The 25626-nt window shown below is 37.8% G+C and overlaps 1 protein-coding gene across 4 annotated transcripts in view; it reads right to left on the bottom strand.

Moving 5' to 3' along the window:
* The window catches only part of PLGRKT (plasminogen receptor with a C-terminal lysine), a 280885-nt gene that overhangs the window by 244087 nt on the left and 11172 nt on the right, over positions 1-25626 (bottom strand). Inside the window, exons 2-4 of one of the 4 annotated variants that reach the window (XM_063649548.1) lie at positions 15436-15580; positions 13233-13387; positions 7272-7291 (exon numbers count right to left, since the gene is read on the bottom strand). The exons of 2 other annotated variants lie outside the window; for them this stretch is intronic. The gene's annotated coding sequence lies outside the window, so the exon portion shown is untranslated. The remainder of the gene's footprint in view (positions 1-7271; positions 7292-13232; positions 13388-15435; positions 15581-25626) is intronic. One more of the 4 variants, XM_063649550.1, reaches the window with a different exon arrangement.

Here is a 25626-nt window from a genome sequence, read left to right as displayed (position 1 = left end):
ATCAACAGTATTGTGGGTAGAGTGATACAGTTTTTGTTTTAGGCTGAATTTGGAAACCCAAATGGATAGGCAATCTTGATACAATCTTTTAAATGGGGCTGATTTGATTGCTTTTCTTTTTTTCTTTTTTTGAGACAAGGTCTCACTGTATTGCCCAGGCTGGCCTCGAACTCCTGGACTCAAGCAATCCTTCTGCCTCAGCCTCCCAAAGTGCTGGGACTATAGGCGTGAGCCACAGTGCCCAGCCCTGATCTGCTTTTCAAGAATTCCTCAGTTGTTTCCATGTAACTGTCTCTCTGACAAGACTGTAAGCTTCCAGGAGTTGGGATCAAGACTTAGCCACTTGCACCTCTCTGGGACTGTGGGATGCTGTGTGAAATGTAGTAGGTACTGGATTTGCAGGGAGTTTTCAGCTGTCAAGGGCCTTGGTAAAACAAGGAAGTGCAAGGGGTCAATAATTCTTGGCTAAAATATCCAGAATTTCACTCTGGGACCGTAAAAGAGATTCCTCTGAGAAACTTGCTAATATCTTGCAAAACCTCAATCCAGGTTTTGTCTTCTTAAATCACCTTGTTCTCATTTAGGTCAGTTTCTGAAGATGCAACTGTGGTTTTGCAGTAAGGGGAACTGAGAATCTCGAATACTGCATGTTATCACGTGACTTCAGGATGAAATGTCATTCAAAACAAAACATAAATTAAATATATTCACACAGAGAGAAAAAGCAAAGCCTAAATTAAATACATTCACACATAGAGAAAACAGAGTATGGTAAGATATCCAAATTTCCAAATTTCCATTTTTCTCTTTGAAAAATTTAACCCCAGATCTCCATAGCCTCAGGTCCAGTATAGCAAACAGCTGGGAAGCTGTTTGACAGCACTTTGGGCCTAGTATCTCGGATCTTTTCATCTAAGAGATTGTCTACTTATCTAGGACCAGACTTGTTCAGAGTGATGTGGAATCATTTTCGAAAAGAATAGAGATAAGGTCTTTCTGACACATCATGAAATTTAACACTGATGACCACCCAAGGACCTATGCTAGACTCAAGATTTGGGGCCAGGAATGGTGACTCATGCTTCTAATCCCAGAACTTTGGGAGGCCGAGGCAGGAGGATCACTTGAGCCCAAGGGTTCAAGACTACCCTGGACAACACAAACCCTCATCTCTAAAAAGATAAAAATTAGCCGGCATGGTGGTCACACCTGTAGTCCCTGCTACTCAGGAGGCTGAGGCGGGAAGATTGCTTGAGCCTGGGTGGTTGAGGCTGCAGTGAGCCATGATCACACTACTATACTCCAGCCTGGGGAACAGAGTGAAACCCTGTGTGGGGGGGACAAAAAAACAGAATTGGGTAATTGCAAAATTTCTTCTTTTTAAGGCAATGAAAAAATACTGACTTCATGTATTTATTCCCCGGGTTATTTCTGGAAGGCAGTCAAGCTAGTTAATTTATTTTCCTTTTTAAAGAAAGTAAGCCAAAATAAACAAACCAAAAGAAAAAGAAAAAGAATATAAGCCAAATAGCAAACATTAATTTTTTTCAGATTTCAATTGTTTAAAATGCATGTTCATTTTTGAAAAATTTAGAAAGCATAAGAGAGTTCAAAAAAGAAGGATCCCTCCAAATGTCACCAACTAGGCACAATCTTACAAATAATCTTGCTATACTTTTTCAAATCATAGAGGAAATCAGCACATGAAAAACTGTGTTCATATATTCACCAGGTGAACCAAATGCAAGCTATACTCTTATACTCTGTGGACCAGTGGAACAAGACAAGTAAAAAAATCCAGAAATCTTACATGTCAAAATAAAAATTAAGGATATATGTAAAAATTGATAATTACTTTAAATGAATGAGAGTTCATACTTCATAATCTCACATGACTAGATTTTGAAAAATAGGTTGAAAAGTTTTGATGTACTTGTTTGATGTTTCTACATCTTGGAGGAAAGCTGAAAGCATTTGATACTGGTGGACACACACCTACACCAATCCACCTGGGGAAGTTAGAGAAACCCCAGAATATGATTTATCAAGTAATTCAGTATCACTTTTTTGAAAAAGATTGGCTGGAAAATTTATTACTTACAATACCAGTTATAAGACATTTCTTCTGGCTGTCCACAACATCTTCCTTCTTACATAGCTCCTCTTTCTTAACCTCTTCACTGGTTCTCAGAAGAAATCTGCAGTGATCTAATTAACTCTGATAACCACATAATGGGCAGATGAATTTATTACCATATGGTATGGAACTGCTTTAAAGCTGAGTTCTGAAGTTTGATTTAAATATCAAAGTTTGAGTCAATGTGTGTGCCTTGGCATGTAAAAATAACAGCAACAACAACAAACACCTTTTATAAAGTTCTTACCATGTGTCAGGCACTATTCTATGTGCTTTATAAATACTAACTTATTTAATCTTATAACATAATCCTCCTATGAGCTAGATACCATTATTGCCCCCAGTTTACATATAAGGCACAGAGAGTAATTTGCCCAGTCACAGAGCTTGTAAGTAGCAAAGCCAGGCTAAGAGCCCAGCAGTCTGCCTCCAGAGTCCATACCTCTAATACACTTGACTGTCTCATCCAGCAATCTATTTCTCCTGTTGAAAAATTACATTGATTCCTCCTACTCACCCTCCTCCCTCAAAATACCTACTTCTGTAATTAAATGTCACATTCAATAAAGCATATTCTCTAACAACCCCCTTAGGTCCATGGAGAAGCTGGCTATTTGCCAATGAAGCCTTGTTCACTCCCCATCTGGAAGGGCCTGGTGGCAAGTAAGATTCATGTTACTAAAGGGAGGAAGGAGAGTTTTCCTGTTCATTTAGCATAAAGAGTCTCTTAAGTCAAAAAATTTCCTTCCCCCTCTTTCCAATGTCACCAGTCACAGGTGAGAAAGTCATCTCGGTATCAATTTCACATGATCTGCCTCAAACAAAGACAGCTCATGTGCTCTTGATATAGGATTTCTTGCTTCAACTTTACTGCTAACTGCATGTTTCATCTACAGGGAGAGTTTACAGAAATTAGCATGAATTATACAAACTCTGATACTTGGTGATGCAGATAGATCTGATCAGCTTTCATTTTCTTTGCTGGGAGTGTAATCAACATGATTAAAGCAAAGAAAGAAACTCTCAAGTCATTGTATTAACTATTCTGTTCTCTGGATGAGACAACATAAAACCTTGGGATAGTAGAGCTGGAACAGAAATCCAACATCATCCCCCACATTTCACAAGTAAGGAAACAGAGTCCCAGAGGGGATTTGTGATGTACATGATAACACAACTAATTTGTGACTTTAAAAAAACTCCTTTTTGGTTTATTTTTAAGAAAAAGAATAGAAATTAACTAGCCATATAGAAATAGCTTATAGAATAAGGTTCATGTGGAGCCACCATTTTTTATTGTCTTAGACAGAGGTAACTGCAATTATTACCCCCCACCACACTCACCCAGTGGCAGGCCAACTAGGGCTCTAGGGCTTACACAACCCCATGAAAAGGGAGGAGGGCCTGGTCTTTGGTCCCTCAGGTCACTGGGCTGGTCCTTTGGAATTTGGTAGGCCCTACTGCCCTTGGCAGACCGCAGAGATGCTCCCACAGAGTTCTCTCTTTTGACCACAGGTCCTCCACAAGGAATTCTTGCTACTGCTTTGGGGGCCAGAGCACTCAGGCCAGGCCACCACAGACATCTACCTATGCCTCTCCCACTGCAAGTGTCATAGTCTTTGGAAAACTATGCAAAAGTGTGATAACATCCCAAAGCCTTATAGAACCTACCGCAAACCTGTTCCCCCAATTCCCTATCCAGGACAGTCTCAGTCATTCTCCTTTTCGTTAGGGTCAGGCCACTTCCTTTCCTCTTCCCCTCCAAACTCCAGTTCTTACCATCACAGAGACTTTCTAAAGCAAAGGTTGTGATGCATTTCTGAGACTAGGAAGCCCTCACCACCCAGACATAAAGCCTGAGCTAATAATCTCTTTGTTTCAGGGAGAGACTATAGCAGAAAACAGAGATTCCTGTTATCCTGAACCAATTATTTGTATAACTGTATGTTTAATACCTGCTTCTCTTTGGAGTAAAAATTTCATGAATTGAGGATTAGGATTACGTTAAGGTTGCAGTTGGCTTTAGGATCCCTCTGTCTTATTCACTTTTGCATCCCTGTGCCAGTTCAAGGCCTGATAAATAATAGCCACTCAATACATATTTGCAGAGCAAAGAGAGGAAGAGAGGGAGGGGAGGGAGAGAGAGTGGGAAAAGACTAACCAAAGTTCTGCAATGGCCCACAGAAATATGAGTCTGATTGAAGGCAATCTCAAAGGAGACAGAGAAAAACGGATGGGAATGAAGTTGAAAACTATTAACAATGAATAATTTACAGGGCTTGATAACAAATTTGATGTGGATGATGTGGAAGAGATTAGTCAAGGATAATTCTGAGATGTGTTAATTTTCACCTGAATGTGATGTGGGCTTGTGAGAGGAAAATGGGGTTTGGTTTTGTTGGTAAAGGATGGTGAATGGTGGAGGGGTTATGGACAGTGAATCCAGTTCAGAAATTATTTGTGGGTCTCACTGTTTTAAGTACCTGTGAACAGGAATATCAGAATGAAACTGTGAAGTGGGTAAAGTTATCTTCAGAAACTCCCTTTCATTTAGGCCCCATTTCACATATCAAGGGATATCACATATCCCTAATTATCTGCCCTAATTTCCTATCAAGAAGTGGTCTGATGATCTCACTTACATAAAAGGTAAACTACTGATGAAATAGGAGATAGTTCTCAGGCTGCGTTTTAATGTTAATAATGGGGCACAGCCACAAGCCAAAAGAATGATAAGAGCACTACTAATAAGAGTCAGTGCTTATATGGCCCTTAACATGTGGCAGGCACTTAGTGCCCTTAGCAACACCATGAGGAACTATTTTATATATGAGGAAAGTGACGCACTGAAAGGTTGTGACTTGTCTAATGTCAACAGCTAATAAGTAATGGAGTGGAAAATACAACCTAGCATTGTGGCTATACAATCCATGCTTTTAACCATGATGCTAGGAAATAAATGTGTAAGGGTGAAAAATTTAAGAAGAGTGGAAATGTGCAGTAAATTTTGTGGGGGTCCCTCAGCAAGATTCAGATCACTCCTGTCTCATAATGAAGACTATACAGGTCACTCAAGTCTCACTCTACTAACTGAGTGTTAGTAGTGTTACTAATGACATAGACTCTGCCAATGACTGACTTTAGACAACTTAATCTCTTTCTGTTTCATTTTCCTCATACATAAAATAAGGAGAAATAACCTATATACAAGTTTATTCCTTAAAGCAACATTTGTAAAAGTAAGCGACTGGAAACAACCTAAATGTCTGTTGATAGGAGGCTGGCTAAAAATTGTGCACCTATAAAATGGAATATAATGCGGCCATAAAAAGTAATAAGATTAAATTATTTCAAACAAAAGAACAGCCTGAAAAAATCAAGTTGCAGGCACAGATAAGGGAAGTTGCTCAAGAGATAAGGGGGCTTCCCTAAGACATCCCCTCAGCTGCATAGATAAGAAAGACTATACAGGAGACTTGTTCAGACATACCTGCAATGGAAAATTCTGTCCCCTGACACATGTGCAGTAAGGGAAACAAAGCAACATGGAGTAATTCAAGCTAAGAGCCCACATCCACACTAGGAGGATGGGGTGGAATTACCAGAAATGCACACCTTATGCAAATGATATGCCCAGCCCCCTATCAGTTTCTTATAAAAGCCTCTGTATCCAGACTGTGAATTGGCAACCTATCTTTCCAGGATCCCTCTCTGTAGCAGAGAGCTATTCTCATTCTTTCACCTATTAAATTTCTGCTCTAAACCTGAAAAAAAAAGGTAATAAGAAAGACCCCTACATACTGCTATAGAATGATCTCTAGGATATACTATTATGTGGGATAAAAAACAACTACAGTGCAGAACAGGACATATAATATACTACAATTTGCGTAAGAAAGGATAAAAGGAATAGATAGATTCCTTTATGCTCATATTGCATAAATACAGGAAAGTTCTAAAATTGTTTGCTTCAGGAGGAGAACTGAATTGGCGTGGGACAGAGAAGTGAGGAAGGAGAATGTACGTACCACTTAGGATCTCAGCAGGAAATATACGGCATATTCAAAAGGCGTCATCGAGGAGTTGAGTGACAGAATTATTTACAAAGTTGTGGACAGTGCTGAGGCACCCAACAAAGGATGCTGACACTTTCCAATGGGCAACCTACAGAGGGGAATCATTATCATAGCTAAGTCCTAAGGATGAAGAAGGGGAGTAAGTGGTTACTTGAATCCAGAGAGAGAGAGCTATAGGTATAAAAGGGGCTACGGGACAGAAGCCATAGCCCTTTCCCAGATGAAGTCAGCCACTGTTCATCCATACCCCAGCAGGGAAGACGCTGGGGGAATAAAGAGCCTCACCACATTCTCCTTCTGCACTTGGATATCTGGACAGCCTTAGGGATGAGCCTCTTGGGGCTCAAGGCAGAGTGGAGAGTAGATCTGAAGGCATACAGAGAGAATATCCACTGCACAGACTGTACAGCATTTTTACTTTGTAAACTGAGAACTATATAAATATGTAACTTATTTGAAAAGTAGAAAATGGCCGGGCCCAGTTGCTCAAAATGCTAGCTTATAATCCTAGCACTTTGGGAAGCCGAGGCGGGCTGATCATCTGAGGTCAGGAGTGCAAGACAAACATGGTGAAACCCCATCTCTACTAAAGATACAAAATAGCCAGGCGGGGTGGCAGGCGTCTGTAATTCCAGTTACTCGGGAGGCTGAGGCAGAAGAATCGCGTGAACCCGGGAGGCGGAGGTTGCAGTGAGCCGACATGGCGCCATTGCACTCCAGCCCGGGCAACAAAAGCTAAACTCCGAAAAAAAAAAAAAAAAAAGGAAAAGACAAGACAAGAAAAGAGAAGAGAAGAAGAAAAGTTTGCACACACAAAAGAGAAATTAACAAGTAAAACGGAAATGAGGGACCAGAGCATACACTTTCCAAGTCTCCTCCCCTCTTCAAATTCTACCTCTGTTTCTTTGGAGCGGCAGTTTTTCACCTAATCACAGTCCATGGCTCCCCCTAGTGTCAAGGCGACGCTTCACCAAGTTCTGAGAACCATCTCATTCTAGGAGAATTCTGGGGCAGTCAGGCGGCCTCTGCCTCAAATCACTGATGTGAATTACACCCACCTGGTAAATGATCGTATCCCCTGAAAGAAAAAAATACATCATTATTATTATTATTATTATTATTATTATTATTATTATTATTTGAGATGGAGTCTCGCTCTGTCGCCCAGGCTGAAGTGGCACGATCTCAGCTCACTGCAAACTCCACCTCCCTGGTTCAAACGATACTCCTGCCTCAGCCTTCCGCGTAGCTGGGATTACAGGTGCCTGCCATCACGCCCAGCTAATTTTCGTATTTTTAGTAGAGACGGGGTTTCACCATGTTGGGCAGGCTGGTCTCAAACTCCTGACCTCAAGTGATCCACCCACCTTGGCCTCCCAGGGTGCTGGGATTACAGGAGTGAGCCACCATGCCCAGCCAAAATTAATTATTCTAAGACCTAGAATAGTTACCATTTTAAGCTATAGTGGAAATTTATCTAAATTAAATTTTGAACTAAGTAATTATCTTTTTCCCATATTTCAAATTATGAAATAAATTTAGAGGTAAACAGCATGTGATCTACAACTCTAAATCTTCTGCAAGCCCACTTTTGAGCTTTTTACTCCCTAGTCCATTTGTCCTTAATGCAGTGATTCTCAGCCCTGGCTACAAAATAATGTCCCCTGGGGAGAAAGCTCCTACTGGAGACTCTAATATAATCTATCTGGGGAGGGACTTAATATCAATATATATTTTTTAACCTCCCAGTAGTTGTAATGGGCAATCAAGGCTAGAAGCCCCTACTTAAGTGATTCCTTGCTGCCTACTAGGTAGACTTTGATTCCTAGTACATTTCTTGTCACTACTCAGGATGTGCTCACTCTGCTTTAGACAAACTAGGTTACTTGTAAAACAATTTCCCACCCTCTGTGCCCTTACATACCACACCCTCCGCCTTGAACACTCTGCCACCTGCCTCCATCTCAACTGTGATAGTTCTACATATTATTACAGGGCCTGCTTAAAAGCTACCTCCTCTGAGAAATTCCCTGCCCCTCATTCCCAAACAGATGTTTCTACCTCCTTTGAACCCCTGAAGATTTTTAAAATAACTTTTATGATCAATCTTCTTTTCTTAATAGAAAATAAACACAGTCATTGATTATCTTTTTAACTTATCAAATGAACAATAACAACAAAGTATGATATTTCTGTGAGAGAAATGAGCACTCCCTGTATTAACAAGGGAATAAATTGGTGTTATGGCTTTTAAAAACTTAATCTGGCACTAAATATCAAAATACATTCTGTTTGGCCCAGCGTTTTCACTCCTAGGAATTTATCCTATGGATATAATCACAGGTGTGGGCAAAAATACCCATAATGGAATGCTCATTGCAGCATTGTTCATAAAAGCAAAAGATGGGAAACAACTGAAATGTCTCATTAATAGAAGACAAGTTAAATAAATTATGGCACATAATAGAGATGGAATGCTGCATAGTCATTTTAGAAATGAGGTATATCTGTATTTGCGACCATAGAACAATTCTAAGACATAGCATTAAGTAGAAAAAAAAAAGATCCAATACAATGTCATAGAATGCTTCTACTGTGTTTTGTACAAAAGCACAAACATACATTTGTCTATGCTTCCAAAGCACTGGGTATCTTTGGATGGATATACAAGCAACTGTCAACAACAACTGACTCTAGGGAAGCAAACTAGTAGGTTTGAGGTAACAACATTACAAAATAAAAACCATGACCCCATCACCAAATATAAGAATTAGAATATTACCAATACCTTTACATATACCCAGAGTCATAGGTAGCCCATCCAGAGCCTCTGTGCAAATTAGAAAAAAAGCTCCTCTTCTTTGGGTTGGACACAACTCTAAACCAAGGTGCCTTGCTTGCCAAACAGAACACAGGCTATATTAATTACATGACCCACTTCTGCGCTGGTGTGCTTTCAGACTTATGTAAATGGAATTGTACTGTATATATTATCCTACAAATTATCTTTTTTACTTAACATTATGTTTGTAAGATATATCAATATTGTTACATGTAGTACTCCATTTTCACTGCTGTGTAATATTTCATTGCATGTTTACGTGCTAAAAGAATTAACTCTATATCCCACTATTTCAGTTACAGGGTATCTATTGAAGGGTGAATGTGACTAAACTAAAAGAGAAATGAAGATCACATAAAGATGGATAAAGGAACTCTGGACCTTATTTTGGGTCAGGGAAAGCCAGTGTGCTTTCATTTGATGAGAAATAATTGCATTATATTAGGCAAGAGTGAGCTGGTAAAGGAGTGAGCACAACACTAAATGTCTGGTGTCCACGCAGTGAATATTTTACGTTCACTTATTTTCTCTAGGGCATTTTCTGTCCTTTAATAAGCTTTTTCACTTTAATAATGTGGAAAATACAGTAATAGTGACAATCCATGCCTATTTAAGTAATGGGAGCACAAGATGTGAGCTTATTAGAGAACAGCTATGACTGCAATGGTCTCTAAATCTTTTCATTTGGACTTACATGCAATTTCAATGTCTTTGCTAGCACATGAATGTAAATTCATTGCAGTAGAGTTTTTATTCAGATACAGAATATTCGGTGCAATTTTTCTAAGTCATTATAGTCAATTTTCAGATAACAAAAACTCCAATAACTCCTAAAATAGAAGAGAGAAAAATGGAAAAAGAAAACAAACTTACAAACAAAAGCCCAACCCCAATCAACTGAGAAGAGAGCAATAAAGGAAGAGGGGGAAAGCAAAATAAAAGTTGGACAAATAAAAATTAAAAGTGGGGTGGTAGAAAATGTCTAGATATATTAATAATTATAATAAATATAAATCTAAACTTTATAGTGAAAGACAGATTGGGGAACAAACAAACAAAAAACCCTAACTACATGCTTTCAAAACAAAAACCTAAAACTTAAGACACAAAATGGTTGAAAGATGTAACAGGAAAACAGTAACCAAAAAAACTGAGCTGTATATTAAAAATCACACAAAATAGACTTTAAGAAAATAGGTATCATTAGAGAGGGACCACTACTTGATTTTTATAAAGGTTCAAATTGTCAGTGATATAATAACTTCAAAGCTTTACACCTAGAAAAATTGTTTCAAATATATAAAGCAAATATTTACTGAACTACAAAGAGAAATTGCCAATGAGAACTTTCAATATATCTCTCTCAATTACCAACAGACCATCCAAAGCAAAGATATTAAAAATATGGAAGATCTGAACAACACAATTAATAACACAATCAAATAGACAGATAAAAATTCTGCATCTAACAGTTGGAAAATGCACTTATTTTTCTTAAATATCATAGTGCAATTACAAAAATTGTCCATTTATTAGACCATATGGCAAGTCTCACGAAATTATAACACAGTCCTCATTCTCTGTGCGCAAAGTAATTAAGTTAGAGGCAATAACAAAAGATAAATCTGTAAAAGTTCTTATATATTGAAAAATGTGGAAACACACTTGTAGGTAATTCATGTGTCAAAGAAAAAATTATGGAAGAAATGTAAAAATACTAAAAGCTGAATGATAATGAAAATATCACCTACCATGTTCTGTAAAACAGTCAAAGTCATTCTCTAAGGACAATTTATTAATTTGAAAGCTTGTTTTAGACAAGAAGAAAGGTTAAAAATTAATGAGCTTTGTGTTTAACTCAAGAAATTAGGAGGAAAAATAGAAAAACAATCAAAGTAGGAGGAAGTAGATAACAGAGATGAAAACAGAGGTTCAGAAAAAAGTAAACAAAGCTACAAAAAAAGAATCCACAAAATTAAAAGTTTTATAAACAGAACAATCTCTGCTGAGATTGAGCAAGGAAAAAAAAAGAAGGCACAAATAAGCAATATTAGAATAAAAAGGGACCTAATCACAGACAAGGCAAAGATTTTTTTAGATGAGCTACTCTGAATCAATTTAGGCCACATATTCAAAAACTTAGGTGAAATGGGCAAATTCCTAGAAAACTATAATTTACCAAAACTTACTCAAAAACAGAGAACCTGAATTGTTTTATATCTACCAAAGAAATGCAATCAATATTTTAAAATCTTCCCACAAAGAAAATATTTAGTTCAGATATGTTTACAAATTAGTTACACCAAGGTTTCAAGAACGAGATCATTCCAATCTTTAAAAATGTCCTATAAAACAGAAAAAGAGGGACTATGACACAATTCACTCAATGATATTAATGTGACCTTGATAGCAAAACCAAATAAGGACAGGACAATAAAGAAACCTTTTGGACCAATCTCACTCATAAACATAGCTACAAATTCAAATTAAATACTAATGAAACAAGCTCAGGAGTTTATTTCAAATAGATAATAAATCATAAACAAGTTGAGTTTAACCAGAAATGCTAGCGCAGTTAAACGTTAGGAAATAAAAAATATGGCTAGGCGCGGTGGCTCACACCTGTAGCCCCAGTGACTTGAGAGGCCAAGGTGGGTGAATTACTTGAGCCCAAGAGTTAGAGACCAACCGGGGCAACATGGTAAAACCCTGTCTCTACCAAAAAAAATACAAAAATTAGCCAGGCGTGGTAGCACATGCCTGTAGTCCCAGCTACTTGGGAGGCTGAGGTGAGGGAATCGCTTGAGCCTGGAAGGTGAAGGTTACAGTGAACCAAGATGGCAGTGCCCTCCAGACTGGGCAACAGAGCAAGACCCTGTCTCAAAATAATAATAATAATAATAATAAAGAAAAGAAAATATAAAAATATAATTCACTGGCCAGGCACAGTGGCTCATGCCTGAAATCCCAGCACTTTGGGAGGCCAAGGCAGGTAAATCAACTGAGGTCAGGAGTTTGAGACCAGCCTGACCAACATGGTGAAACCCTTTCTCTGCTAAAAATACAAAAATTAGCCAGATGTGGTGGCACACGCCTGTAATCCCAGCTACTCGGGAGGCTGAGGCAGGAGAATCGCTTGAATCCAGGAGGCAGAGTTTGCAGCGAGCTGAGATCGCACCATTGCACTCTAGCCTAGGCAGCAAGAGCGAAACACCAACTCAAAAAAAAAAAAAAAATATATATATATATATATATAAAATTTACCGCATTAACAGATTACAGGGGAAAAATATGATAATCTCAAAAGATGCAGCAGATAATGAGAAGCAGACTTATTAAAATCAGGAACAAGACTTAGAAGTCCTATTTACTTCTACTAAACATTATAGTGGATTTTCTAAGTGCATTAAGACAAGAAAAAGAAGCAATGAAGTACAAAGATTGGGAACAGCAATAAAAGGTAGGAGTATTGGAATATACTTCATTCATAAAGATATAATTCTCTAAACAGAAAGTCCCACAAAATCTACAGGCAAATTCTTGGTAATAATAACAGAGCTGGCCGGGTGCAGTGGCTCACACCTGTAATCCCCGCACTTTGGGAGGTCGAGGAGGGCAGATCACCTGAAGTCAGGAGTTCGAGACCAACCTGATCAACATGGAGAAACCCCATCTCTACTAAAAATACAAAATTAGCCAGGCGTGGCAGCACTCGCCTGTAATTCCAGCTACTCAGGAGGCTGAGACAGAAGAATCGCTTGAACCCGGGAGGCAGGGGTTGCGGTGAGCCAAGATCATGCCATTGCACTTCCAGCCTGAGCAACAAGAGCAAAACTCTGTCTCAAAAATAAATAATAATTTAACAATAACAGAGCTAACCAACATGGCTGAATAGAAGACCAATACACACAACCAAATATATTTCTAAGCATTGGCAACAAACAGAAAATTTAAAAAATAAAAAAGCAGTTTACCATATGATATGGTTTGGCTGCGTCCCCACCCAAATCTCATCTTGAACTGTAACTCCCATCATTTCCACATGTCTTGGGAGGGACTCAGTGGGAGGTAATTGAATCACGGGGGTGGGTCTTTTCTGTGTTGTTCTTATGAGAGTAAATATCACGAGATCTGATGGTTTTATAAAGGGGAATTCCTCTACACAAGCTTTCCTTACCTGCTGCCATGTAAGATATGACTTTGCTCCTCCTTTGCCTTCTGCCATGATTGTGAGGCCTCCCCAGCCACGTGGAACTGTGAGTCCATTAAACGTCTTGTTCTTTATCAATTACCCAGTCTCTGGTATGTCTTTATTAGCAGCATGAGAAAAGACTAATACACCATAACAACAAAAAAGTATAAATTACATCTAATGAAGTTATAGGAGACCTATATGGAATAAATTCTAAAACTCTATTTGATAAACATCAAAGAAGATCTACTATAGAAATAAATAAAAGAAGACATTCAAAACGAAAACGAAGACTTTCTATTGTGAAGTTACCAGTTTTTCCCAATTTGACCTACAGATTCAGTGTAATTTGATGCCAAATCACACTGTTTTTTCCCAAGAAACTAAGAAGCTGATTCTAAAATTCATATGGATGAACAAAGGTCAAAAATATAACAAAGACTCTTTTGGAGAAGAATAAGGTAGGAGGTATGCTTTATCCTATTTGAGGACTTTGATTACAAAGTTAATTAAGAGAGTGGTATTAATGCTGCAATACACAAATGGGTTAATGGAATAGTAGAGATTTGGGAAACAGAGCCACACATATTTGGACATCATATATAACAGAGGTGGTAATGTATATAATCAAGAAAGGGAGAATTAGTCAATAAATGGTGCTGGGAGAATATGGGGAAAAATGAAATTGGATTCCTACCCAACATAATACGTAAGTCAATTCTAGGTGCATCCAAGACTTGGATGTGAAAGCTGATATTTTAAACATCTATAGGATAATGTCTTTAGTTTCCTGGGGTAGAGAAAACACATAAAAAAAAAAAAAAAAAAAAAAGAGCCTTGTCTGAAACTGAAAACACAAAACAACCCAAAAAACTTATCTAAAACTGAAGAGATTAACAAATTTGACTTTCTGTTTTTCAAAATACTCCAAACAAGAATATGTAGACAAGCGACAAGCCAGTAGTAGATATTTGCTATATATAACTAGTGGTACGCCCATACATGTTTTAAAAACCTAGCTTTGCAGAGAGGAAAAAAAGCCATGATTTGTTGGGTTTGATTATTTTCAAGGTGGAAAAGTTTATTTCAAGCCACCAACATGATGTTGCTAAACATGAAGTTAGGAAGAGATACACAAAATCTCTCTGACGAGACTATACAAGCCAACTCCAACACACCACTGCATATAACACTAAAGGATTTGTTTCCAGAATGCATGAAGAACTCTTTCTATTTATCAATAATTAAATGACAAGCAATGCCACAAAAAAGGGAGGCATGAATAGTCATTTTGCAAAAGAGGAAATATGAATGAAGAAAAAATACATGAAAAGATTCTCTACTTCACAGTGATCATATAAATGTAAATTAAGATTATAATGAGTAAACATATTACACTCTTCTGATGAACTAAAGTTAAGTATTACGGCTGGGTGCCGTGGTGGATGTCTGTAGTCCCAGTTACCTAGAAGGCTGAAGTAGGAGAATCACTTGAGCCCAGGAGTTTGACTCTAACCTGAGCAACATAGTGAGACCCTGTCTCTAAAAAACATTTAAAAAGAAATATTACTATATTAATTTTTCCCAAAGACAGATCAACGGGAACTCTTAAACAATGCTGGTGTGAACATAAATTGGCACAACCACCCTGAAATACAATTTGGCATTATCTTACAAAGTTAAGTACTGTACATTCTACAATCCAGCAATATGTAAGCTCAGGTATATATTGTAAAGGAATTCTTGCACAAGTGCACCAGAAAATATGAACATGAATATGCACAGTAGCACTTTTTGTTAAAAACATAACAACCCAAATGTAATCAGTCAAGATTTGTTCATAGAAGTAGAACTACAAAGATAAATTGACAAAACGGATTTATTTTTACTGTAGAGACTTGACTGTATGCAATTGCGGGAGCTGGTTATACTCTCTAGGGGAGGCTGTTGTTTCTGTGTCTAGTGCTGGAGCTGAAGTTCAAAGGACCAGTGGTTAGGAGGTAAGAGAGCAGGAAGCGAGGACAAACTGGAATCCATGAGGATGGACTGGAATCTGCATTGGTCTCTCACCACCTCCAAACCTCTGGTGCCATTTACCATGGAGTTAAACACACCTCTGACCCAAGAGTTAGAGAAGCTGAAGCACAAGATCCACAGGAGCTGGAGGAGCTATGGGCCCTGCACCTACCTCCTGAGTGTTAGGAAATACAGCTAATTTCTTCACTTTCACCTTCCACGTTGGGCAGAAAATGTCTCTCCAGGTTCACCTAGTCTATTTTCATATGAGAAGTTTAAGAGGCCCAGAGAAGTGAAGTGACTTGTTACCTAGAAGCCTGTTTAAAAAAAAAAAAAAAAAAAAAAAAAAAGGTCTTATGCATCTGAAACTCTTTGTAAGAGAGTGTACGTCAGTATTTTTGATCTAGGTACAGGCTCTCCGAGGGATATTCTTGACTCATGTTCTTTTGCCAATTGCCTCTGATTATACCACATAAGAGGGCTTAGGTAGCTTTGCAATAATAGTTCTACTAATTATTCTCCAAAGGAAATTCCTCATTCCACTCCAAATAGATGTGATCTTAAGACTGATTTCCCCCAGAATCACTACAATATAATCTTACCTAAATTTGAGCACAGCATCTAAATATTCATTTTATTTAAATATGAATTGCTGCGTTCGAGCTAAGGCCGAGTTCTCCATACGAGATCCAAATTTGGTACCAATTTGGTAACCATAATCCATGGTTACTCTGTGACCACTAATCTGGGGGAAAAAGAAAACACTCTTTGGCAGAAGAGGATAAGTACATTCCTAATTTTCATTTCCAGATTCTTAGCCACTCATCCGGGATGAATGTTAAAACCATTATCAAAACATAGCCTTAGAAATAAAATTCTGTTAGGGAGATAATAATAACTCTTTGTCAATGAATTTATTTTGAGCAATAATAATACAACAAAGTTCCAGTACTGTGAAAAAGTTTGGCTAATCTCAAGAACATTATAGCATATGCAACTTGAAGTAATTTCTTTATCTAAAAATATTGGGCCAAAAGAAACTAATTAGAGTTTAATGTAATTTTATGTTAAGTGTCTTGCTGTGGTTTTTAGATTTTTAATACTTTATTTTAAATCATCTCAGTGATTTAAAATAGAGTACCACTTTTAAATGATAAAAAAATTTTAATCATTTATCATTTTAAATGATAAAAATAAATTTTGAGGAGTGGGAAACTTTTTGTGAAGAAAACAGAAAAGAAATTTTTATCATTTTTAGTTTCACAAAATAACAAATTGGAAGGTAATAATGTAAATTTGTAAGCTTTTCTCTGCAAAAACTATGTCATAATAATCTTTAGATGGTGTGTTTCATTACTGACTTTAAAATAAAATTTAATATAAAAATATGATTCATAGCTAACTTTTTCTGAAATGTGTTTCTTTTTTTACAAAGTGAGATGTATCAGTACTTCTTTCGTTTCTATGCAATAATATTGTCACTCTCCCTTTTCTATTAACTGATTTGGACTCTATTTCTAAGATAGTGTATAACAAAATGCCCCCACAACCCATAATTTTATGGATATTGTACCTATTGGGTTATATTCCGATATGGTTATCATGTAGAAACCTCAAAAGAGAGAGGCTAACTTCCTCCTGTAAAGGAGTGATCATTAACACCACCAATCAATTGAACAAAGCCACTTCCACACACAGTCAATAAGCTGCTTTGACTTTTTCTTGTTCTTACTCTTCTGGGTCTAGACTTGGGGAGTTAAAGTGTTAAGGTCTATGTACTTTGGCCATGGGTAACTGCCACAAATTGGGTTTTCAGTGAAGCAGAGTCTGGACAGAGATTGGGGTGAAGGAATTTTATTAGGGAGTGTTCTCGGGATCAAACCAGTCCACTGCCTGCTCTTAGACCAATAGTAAAGAGGGGAATAGCTCCCTCCCCCACAGGCCAAGGCAAGATAAAATTAGCAGGATATAAGATCTAGCTATTCTTCCCCATGTGGAGATTCTCCTTCCAGTGAACACTTTGGAGAACCGTTTATTTTTATTAAGAAAGGCAACATTTTTTTGATATGTACAAAGCACTTTACTATATTTTTATTTTTTAATTTTTGATTTCCATAGGTTTTCGGGGAACAGGTGTGTTTGGTTACATGAGTAAGTTCTTTAGTGGTAATTTGTGAGACTTTGGTGCATCCATCTCCTGAGCAGTACACACTGAACCCAATTTGTAGTCTTTTATCTCTCACCCCCTTCCCACTCTTCCTCTGAGTCCCCAAAGTCCATTGTGTCATTCTTACACCTTTGCATCCCCATAGCTTATCTCCCACTTATGAGTGAGAACATATGATGTTTGGTTTTCCAAGGGAAGGCAATATTTTTATTAGGGGTCTATAAATATTAGCGGCTAAGTGTTTTTTAAAATTTGGTATTTAAACTGTAGTCTTCATGATCAGTGATTTAGAAAAATACCATATTGTACTGAAATAAATTTGCTATATATTTATTTCAGATACTATATTAAAAATTGAAAAATTAGTGTTTTCTGCTGTTTGGAAAATACAGTAAATTTTCTTCTCTAAGTTTTCTTTTGCTAGAGTTTTTATGTGGTGTCACGGGCCTCTCCATGCCCTTTGCATTCTCTTCCAAAAATCTGTTCTTGCTGTCAGTTAAGTGGAAATGGTTAGCAACAAAGCAAAATCAAAGTGGACCCACCCAGCTGTTATATCCTGCATGGCTGAGCTTTAATGAAAGTTCGAGTTTTTCCAAAAGTCTGGTCTCTACTGACTGGGAATGAAAAACATTTGGAAAAAAATGCCTTGAGCATGTGAACCACATAATTTCATTTGAACTAAGGAATTCCAAAAATACTTTGCTTATTGAAAGGGCAGTTATATTGCTGTGTTAGAACTTGATATTGAGAAGGATAAGTACCAGTTCTTTTCTCCCTTTTTCTCATAAACATTAAAAAAAATTAAAGACTGTCTGAGTGACTGGGTAGGAAAATAGTGTAAAGAGGCTAAGTTGGACCACCAGGTGGGCTTGCTCTAGAACCTATTCCTTCCTTAGGAGATCCATCTACTCTTCTGGGCTCCGTAGAGCCCCATGCAGCTTGAAGCAACCCACTCTGCACTGATGATAATTCAGGGCTTCATCTGGCCATGTTTTGATGACTACTTGAACTGAGGCCCAGTCCTTTAGTCAGTTCTGCTCACTGACACCAGTGTAAATGCTATGCCAGTAGCAAAACTGGAATTGCTGGGTCCCTGCTGGGCAATCTGGCCGGAGAAGAAAGTAGGTCCTGTTCAGTTTTATGTCTCCATGAGGGGATCAGGTGTTAATATTATTAACCAGCATTTTTGGGAATATGTACTATGTGCTACTCACAATACGGGATACTTTTACATGGATTACATTATTCAATCCCCATAACAATCCTCTATGGAATTTTGAAGCTTAGAAAGGTTAAGAAATCAGGTTTTGAAACCAATCAGTCTGACTCCAGAGCCTTTGATCTTCTTTCCTATTTTGTAATCCCTGGCTTTTAATCATGGGTCTTAGTGCACTAGATTGGGATCACAGATAGCAGTGTAGCAGATACAGTTGGTGCCCTGCCCATGTCTCCTGAGCCTTACCAAGTGCCAGCAGCTGGACCATCTTGCTTAATGGCCTTCTCTGGTGGCTGGAGCTCCATGTGTGAGCATAGGTTTGAGGAGATGTAATGACTTAAGTGCAGCCTTTAACTAATGTTTGATAGGAGTTGGAGTATAAATACTTCAGCTCCTTTGCTACTCTGGTAGCAAAGGAATAACTTTGCTACTAGAATAACTCAGAGGCATGAATTTTACACTGGTACCCAAAATTCTCCAGAGGGATTAAGTCCATTATCCACAGTACTAACCCACTTGAAAACATGCCCTTTTTATTGATTGCCTTCCCTCTTTGTCTCACTTGCCTTGCCCATATTTCCTGAGATCACTACCCAAGTAAGTTACTTGTGTACATACTAATGCCTTAGGATCTGGCTTCTCAGGGAATCAAAACTAAGACAAAGAGCAAAGAAAAGGTGGACCTATGAAGAAGGAGGACCCAGTTGGAGCGGATGGGGCAATGCTGGAAGGAAAGCATGGGGTTGCAGTCTCTAGGAAGAAGCTTCTGATGATGGTTTCCTGTTCTTGAAGCTGACAATGTCATTGTGAGACAGGAGACAATGGGGGACATTTGGGGGATTATTGAATATTGACACACTGGATGGTTCTTTGATTGCTTGATTGGACGGAATTTCTTTCAGAAGTTCTCTCTTGCTCTGTTCTTTTCAAATGTATTCTATATTTGCCCAAGTTTAATAAGAAGTAAGAGATTCCAGAAAATGCAATCATTAATAACTGGAATAATGAAACAAAGAAAATGCTAACGCATTAAAAATAGAACATTGAGTAAATGGTCATAAGTAAATGAAAGACAAATGTATATATATAATTTTGGAGGATGTATAATTTACTCATATGGCCTGAATGTAGTAATACTATGTATCATATTTCATGCAAACGTAAACTGAATGAGGCTCTTTTTTTTTTTAGACAAAGTCTCCCTCTGTCACTTAGGCTGGAGTACAGTGGGGCGATCTCGGCTCACTGCAACCTCTGTCTCCCAGGTTCAAGCAATTCCCCTGCCTCAGCCTCCCGAGTAGCTGGGAGTACAGGCACGCACCACCATGCCTGGCTAATTTTTGTATTTTTAGTAGAGATGGGGTTTCACCATATTGGCCAGGCTGGTCTCAAACTCCTGACCTCGTGATCCGCCCACCTCAACCTCCCAAAATGCTGGGATTACAGGCACGAGCCACCACGCCCGGTCAATGAGGTTCTTTTATACCACTTTTACTACACTTAAAGGATCATTTCTCAACTTGTGACTCTATCATCTTTACTGATTAACTGGACATCCAGTGGTGCCCAAATTTTCAGGGAATAACATGGGCATGGGCAAAATCTTGCCTTGTTAAGGTTAATGGTATTGTAAATTGTTAACTATTGCATTTAGGTCAGGCATGGTGGCTCACCCCTGTAATCCCAGCACTTTGGGTGGCCGAGGCAGGCAGATCACTTGAGGCCAGGAGCTTGAGACCAGCCTGGTCAATATGGTGAAACCCATCTCTACTAAAAATACAAAAATTAGCCAGGCATGGTAGCAGGCGCCTGTAATCCCAGCTACTCCAGAGGCTGAGGCACAAGAATCGTTTGAACCCAGGAGGCGGAGGTTGCAGATTGTGCCACTGCACTCCAGCCTGGGCGACAGAGTGAGACTGGAAAAAAAAAATCAATTGCATTTACACATTTTAATATCTGTCATTAATTTTATATATTCAACTTCATGTCTGCCTTAATCAAGTTTTGCCTGAGACATCATACTTAAATTTACATGGTTGTTATAATAATCTGAAACAAATTGGTTTTTGAAGCATTCGCTTGGGGTATTGTTATTAACGCATTCATGAAGAGCAAACTTAGAAATGCCCATTATTTTTTATAAAATCTGTAGATTCAGAGAGGAAAATAAAGTTGTAAGTAGACATTTCTTCTTCTGAATACTCCAACCACAAGAAGGAACTGTATGAGCAATAACAGAATATTTTGAGATAATCTTTAGAGTATCTAAGCACTCAATCCCCATTGGGAGTCTTGAAGACGCCCAGTACGCTCACCACATTCCAGTCAAACAGCCCTTTCACCAGAGATTTGAGTTACAGAGCTGGATAACCCCTCACTGCTTTTTTTTTTTTTTATCTTTAGATGGGGAGTCTCGCTCTGTGACCTAGGCTGGATTACAGTGGTGCGATCTCGGCTTACTGTAACCTCTGCCTCCTGGGTTCAAGCAATTATCCTGGCTCAGCCTCCCAAATAGCTGGGATTACAGGCGTGCACTACCACGCCCGGTTAATTTTTGTATTTTTAGTAGAGACGGGGTTTCACCATGTTGGCCAGGCTGGTCTTAACTCATGACCTCAAGTGATCCGCCCACGTCGGCCTCCCAAAATGCTGGGATTACAGGCATGAGCCACCACACCCGGCCACCCCTCACTGCTTTTTAACAAATACTAACAAGTAAACTGTTTATCTGCTTGATCATAGAAGAACATGGACTCAATGATGAAGTATATATAGGCAATGGCCAACTTTGTTTTCTAATCCACACATACAGCTGATTTAAACCCATGTTTTCACTTACTGGTCAAGATAAAAATATGGAGGGAGTCTTGCTATTCATGCAAACATTTTTGTCTTTACCATATAGGAATCCTCAGAAAACCTCTGAGAACCATACGTTTGCTTGGAGTTAGAGAGGTGTCCAGTTAGGGGAGATGTTGGGACACTTTGCTTCCTTCCAAGTCCTACAGAAGAAGATTCCCCTCTAATGGAAAGCAGCACGTAGTGGCAGCATAAGGTAAGAAGACAATCAACTCCTAGGAAACTGTGGAGGACAATAAGAGCCTGTAGCGCATTACAATGGGCATCCTGAGAAAGTGACTAGGGTACAGGGAGATTCTGCCTTTGGTGTATTATATATTAAATGATGTGGATGGATTAATGTTGTTAAAATATGGAGACTTCTTCCCCCGCCCTTACTCTTCATCCCCAGTCCCTCCCCTCCTCACCCCCTTCAAAAAAGAAAGAAAAAAGAAAAAGAAAGAAAGAAAGAAAGAAAATGGTGTTAAAATACGATCCTGTTGTTAAATGTTAACTCTTTGATTCATTTATAGCCTTCAACATCATACCTGGGTGATGTGATTCCTTCTTCCCTCTCTTACTTTTACATCCATGGATGTATGCCACAGAAAGATCTACAGCACTGCTTATTTTCAAGAATTCACATGACCCTTTAGATAAATTATTTTTTTCATTTTTGCCTAAGATACACAAGATATTATTCTCCAAGTAAATGTGAAAATACTGATTTCCTTCATTTCTTTAGCAAAGTAATTTTATGCATGAAGGATTGAGTAAAAACAAATACCTTAGGAGTTAAAAAAATTGTAGTTAATAAGACAGCCTGACATAAATTATTATATACATTTAGTTGGTAAGAAAATAAGTTTGTGGAAAGAGATAGTATAGTGAAGTTGATAAACTTGGGGATTCTGGGTTCGTTTTGACTCCATCACTTCCCAGCTCTGTGAGCCTTGAGCTTCTCTAAGCCCCAATTTCCTCATCTGTAAAATGGGGATAATATCTATCTCATGTGATTGTTGAGAGAATAAAAATTAAATAATGTAAAATGCTTAGAGCAGTATCTAGTACATAAGGAAAGAATAAATGCTAGTTACTGTTATTATTTACATAACAGTACCAATCATTAGACACAAAGTTCTTTGTGACTAATCCACAATATACCACTAAAGGCACAGATTAATGCCAGTGCCTGGTTTCTAGCACTTAAAAAAAAACAACCTGGTATGACAGACATTAACATTTCCACCTACACGTAAAAAAACGGTTAAAGGTAACTTAGGGCTAGCAGGGCAATATGAAGGTGATCAGCAGGGGCCAGGTGGTCAGGTTTAAGTTGCTCATAATTGCTATTGAATGACCCAAGGTCACTTCCACTATTTGGTCTTATCTGGTTTTCACAGCACAATTTTTACATCCTTAGACAGCTCTCTCATTAGGAAATCAAGAAAATTCAGATCTGCTGGAGAAGGGATCATGGCCCTATCTCCCAGGAATCCAATGCACTTTCTGACTTGTTTACAAATTAACAGGTTGAGTACAGAGATTCCAGACCATATTCAAAGTACACAGGGGACACTTTTATTTTCCTCCTAATGAAATGTCAACCTTATTAATATGCATGAGACTCATCGTGGTTATTTGTTAAAAATGCTAATTCTTGGGCCATACCATCAAGGACTCCTGATTCAGAAAGCCTGGGACTTGGCCAAGGAATCTGTATTTTAAATATCTCTCCAGACAATTCTGATCCAGATGACTGGACCACACTTTGGGAAAACTGATCTCCTTGGTAACAAATTAACAATTTTAAAAATAGTACTTACTATTTTTTGATAATAAAAGAAAAATTAGAAAGTGCTAAGAACAGAAAAAAATTCATAATTATATTTTCAGGAGAAGATGACTGCAAATATAGCTGTCCTAATTTTTTTTAAATAAAGGACAATAGAGACAATAATGTATTTTGGGGGACATTCGGTAGCCATTTTTCCATATCTCTTTTCAAGTTCTTACATTCAAGTGTATTGGTTGTTCAGTTTCACAGGTATATTCCTTTTATACCAACTCTTAATGTTTTTTATAAATGATTTCTATGTTTGAAATATATATAAATTTACTCTATGAAATCCACTTATATTCTTGTTGGGTCAGGAGATTGGACTGGATGTGTTTAAGGCCCATTCTGACTAAGATGTCATACTTGTAAGATTCTTATAACTCTTTTAACTATAAGGAATAACCACATTCAAACTTGACAGATAATTTAAAATTATATCCCCCAAAAGTTAAAGATTTCCTCTTGGGCTTTGACCTTTTATGCAGATCTCCTGATGTGACAGTATATCAAAGGTAGTAACATTTCTCCAAAAGTAATATACAAATGGCCAATAAGTATATGAAAAAATGCTCAACATCACTAATCATCAGAGAAATGCAAACCAAAACCACACCCATTAGGACAGCTATCATTCAAAAACAAAGCCTGAATATAACAAGTGTTAGCAAGGATATGGAAAAATTGGAACCCATGTGCACTGTTGATGGGATTGTAAAATGGTGCAACCACTATGGAAAAGAGTATGGAGGTCCCTAAAAAATTTGAAAAATAGAAGTACCATATGATTCAGCAATCCCACTTCTGGGTATATATCCTAAAGAATTGAAAGTAGGGTCTCTAAAAGATATTTGCACACCCATGTGCGTAACATCACTATATACAACAGCCAAGAGGTGGAAGCAACTCAAATGTCCATGGACGGATGAATGGATTAACAAAATGTGGTATATACACGCAACGAAATGTTATTCAGTCTTAAAAAGGAAAAATATCCTGTCACATGCTACAACACTGATAGAACTTCAGGGCATATGCTACGTGAAACAGACCAAGCACAAAAAGACAAATACTGTATGATTCTACTTATATGTGATATCTGAAGTAGTCAAATTCATAGAAACAGAAAGCAGAATGATGGTTATTAGGGTCTGGGGAGAAGGAGGAAAGGGAAGTTGATGTTTCATGGGTATACAGTTTCAGTTCTGCTAGATGAAAAAGTCTGTCACGATTGGGTAATGAATTTGACTCTAAGTTCACTGATACATACAGGAGATAATGGACTGACACAATGAATATGAAATTTTGGCTAAATTATTGAGGCATATTTGTCTGAATTGAGAGTAGGGTGGGAATCTCAGAATTATAGGGTTAAAAATGCCTTGTTCCAACTCCTCTTGCCATTTTAGTAAAGAATACACACTGAAAATGCAGGTATGACTTTTTTTTTTGTACTAGAGAACTGATAGGGACACGGTCAAACACAGTTGTTACTGTTGGCTAATTTATGTAGAATCAATTGTTTCCCATCAGTTTTCATTTCTAAAAAGACTAAAGTGAAGAGCAAAAATAATGACCCTTCCCATTTTGCTTGGTTAGCAATAGTAGGCTGTTTGGCTTTATTTTCCAGTTTGTGCTAATGCACCAGCCCAGAAAGTCTCACTCAGATCCATTAAGGCTTATTAACAATAAGCCATCCTGCCTTTAAGGTTAATTAAATGATTTGAACTAATATTTAACACTGTGAACTGTGAGGAGAATTGTGGACAAAGTAGACTAGTTAGTCACATATGACCAGTTACTGATATGTTCTTTTCAATTTAAATGTTTACACTTTTTATTAATATTCTTTAAAATGTCAACCACATACTAACACAGTGAATTCCCAAGTACAGTCACACATTGCCTAATGACAAGGATATGTTCTGAGAAATGCATTGTTAGACAATTTTGTCACTGTGTGAACAAAGAGTCTATACCAAACTAGATGTTGTAGTCTGCTACATACCTAGACAATATAACATATTGCTACTAGGCTACATACCTGTACAGCATGTTACTGTACTGAATACTATAGGCAATTATAACACAATAAGTATTTGCATATCTAAACACAGAAAAGTTACAGTAAAAATACGGTATAAAAGATTTAAAAAAAATGATACACCCATACAAGGCACTTACTATGAATGGAGCTTGCAGGACTGGAAGTTGCTCTGGGTGTCACTGAATGAGTGGTGAGTGAATATGAAGGCCCAGAACATTCCTGTACACCACTGTAGACTTTATAAACACTGTACACTTA

The sequence above is a fragment of the Pongo pygmaeus genome, chromosome 13 (assembly GCF_028885625.2).
Source record: "Pongo pygmaeus isolate AG05252 chromosome 13, NHGRI_mPonPyg2-v2.0_pri, whole genome shotgun sequence".
In the NCBI taxonomy this organism is placed as follows: Eukaryota; Metazoa; Chordata; class Mammalia; order Primates; family Hominidae; genus Pongo; species Pongo pygmaeus.
The sequence above is the reverse complement of the archived record's forward strand: the minus strand, read 5'-3'. Positions and strand labels throughout refer to the sequence as shown.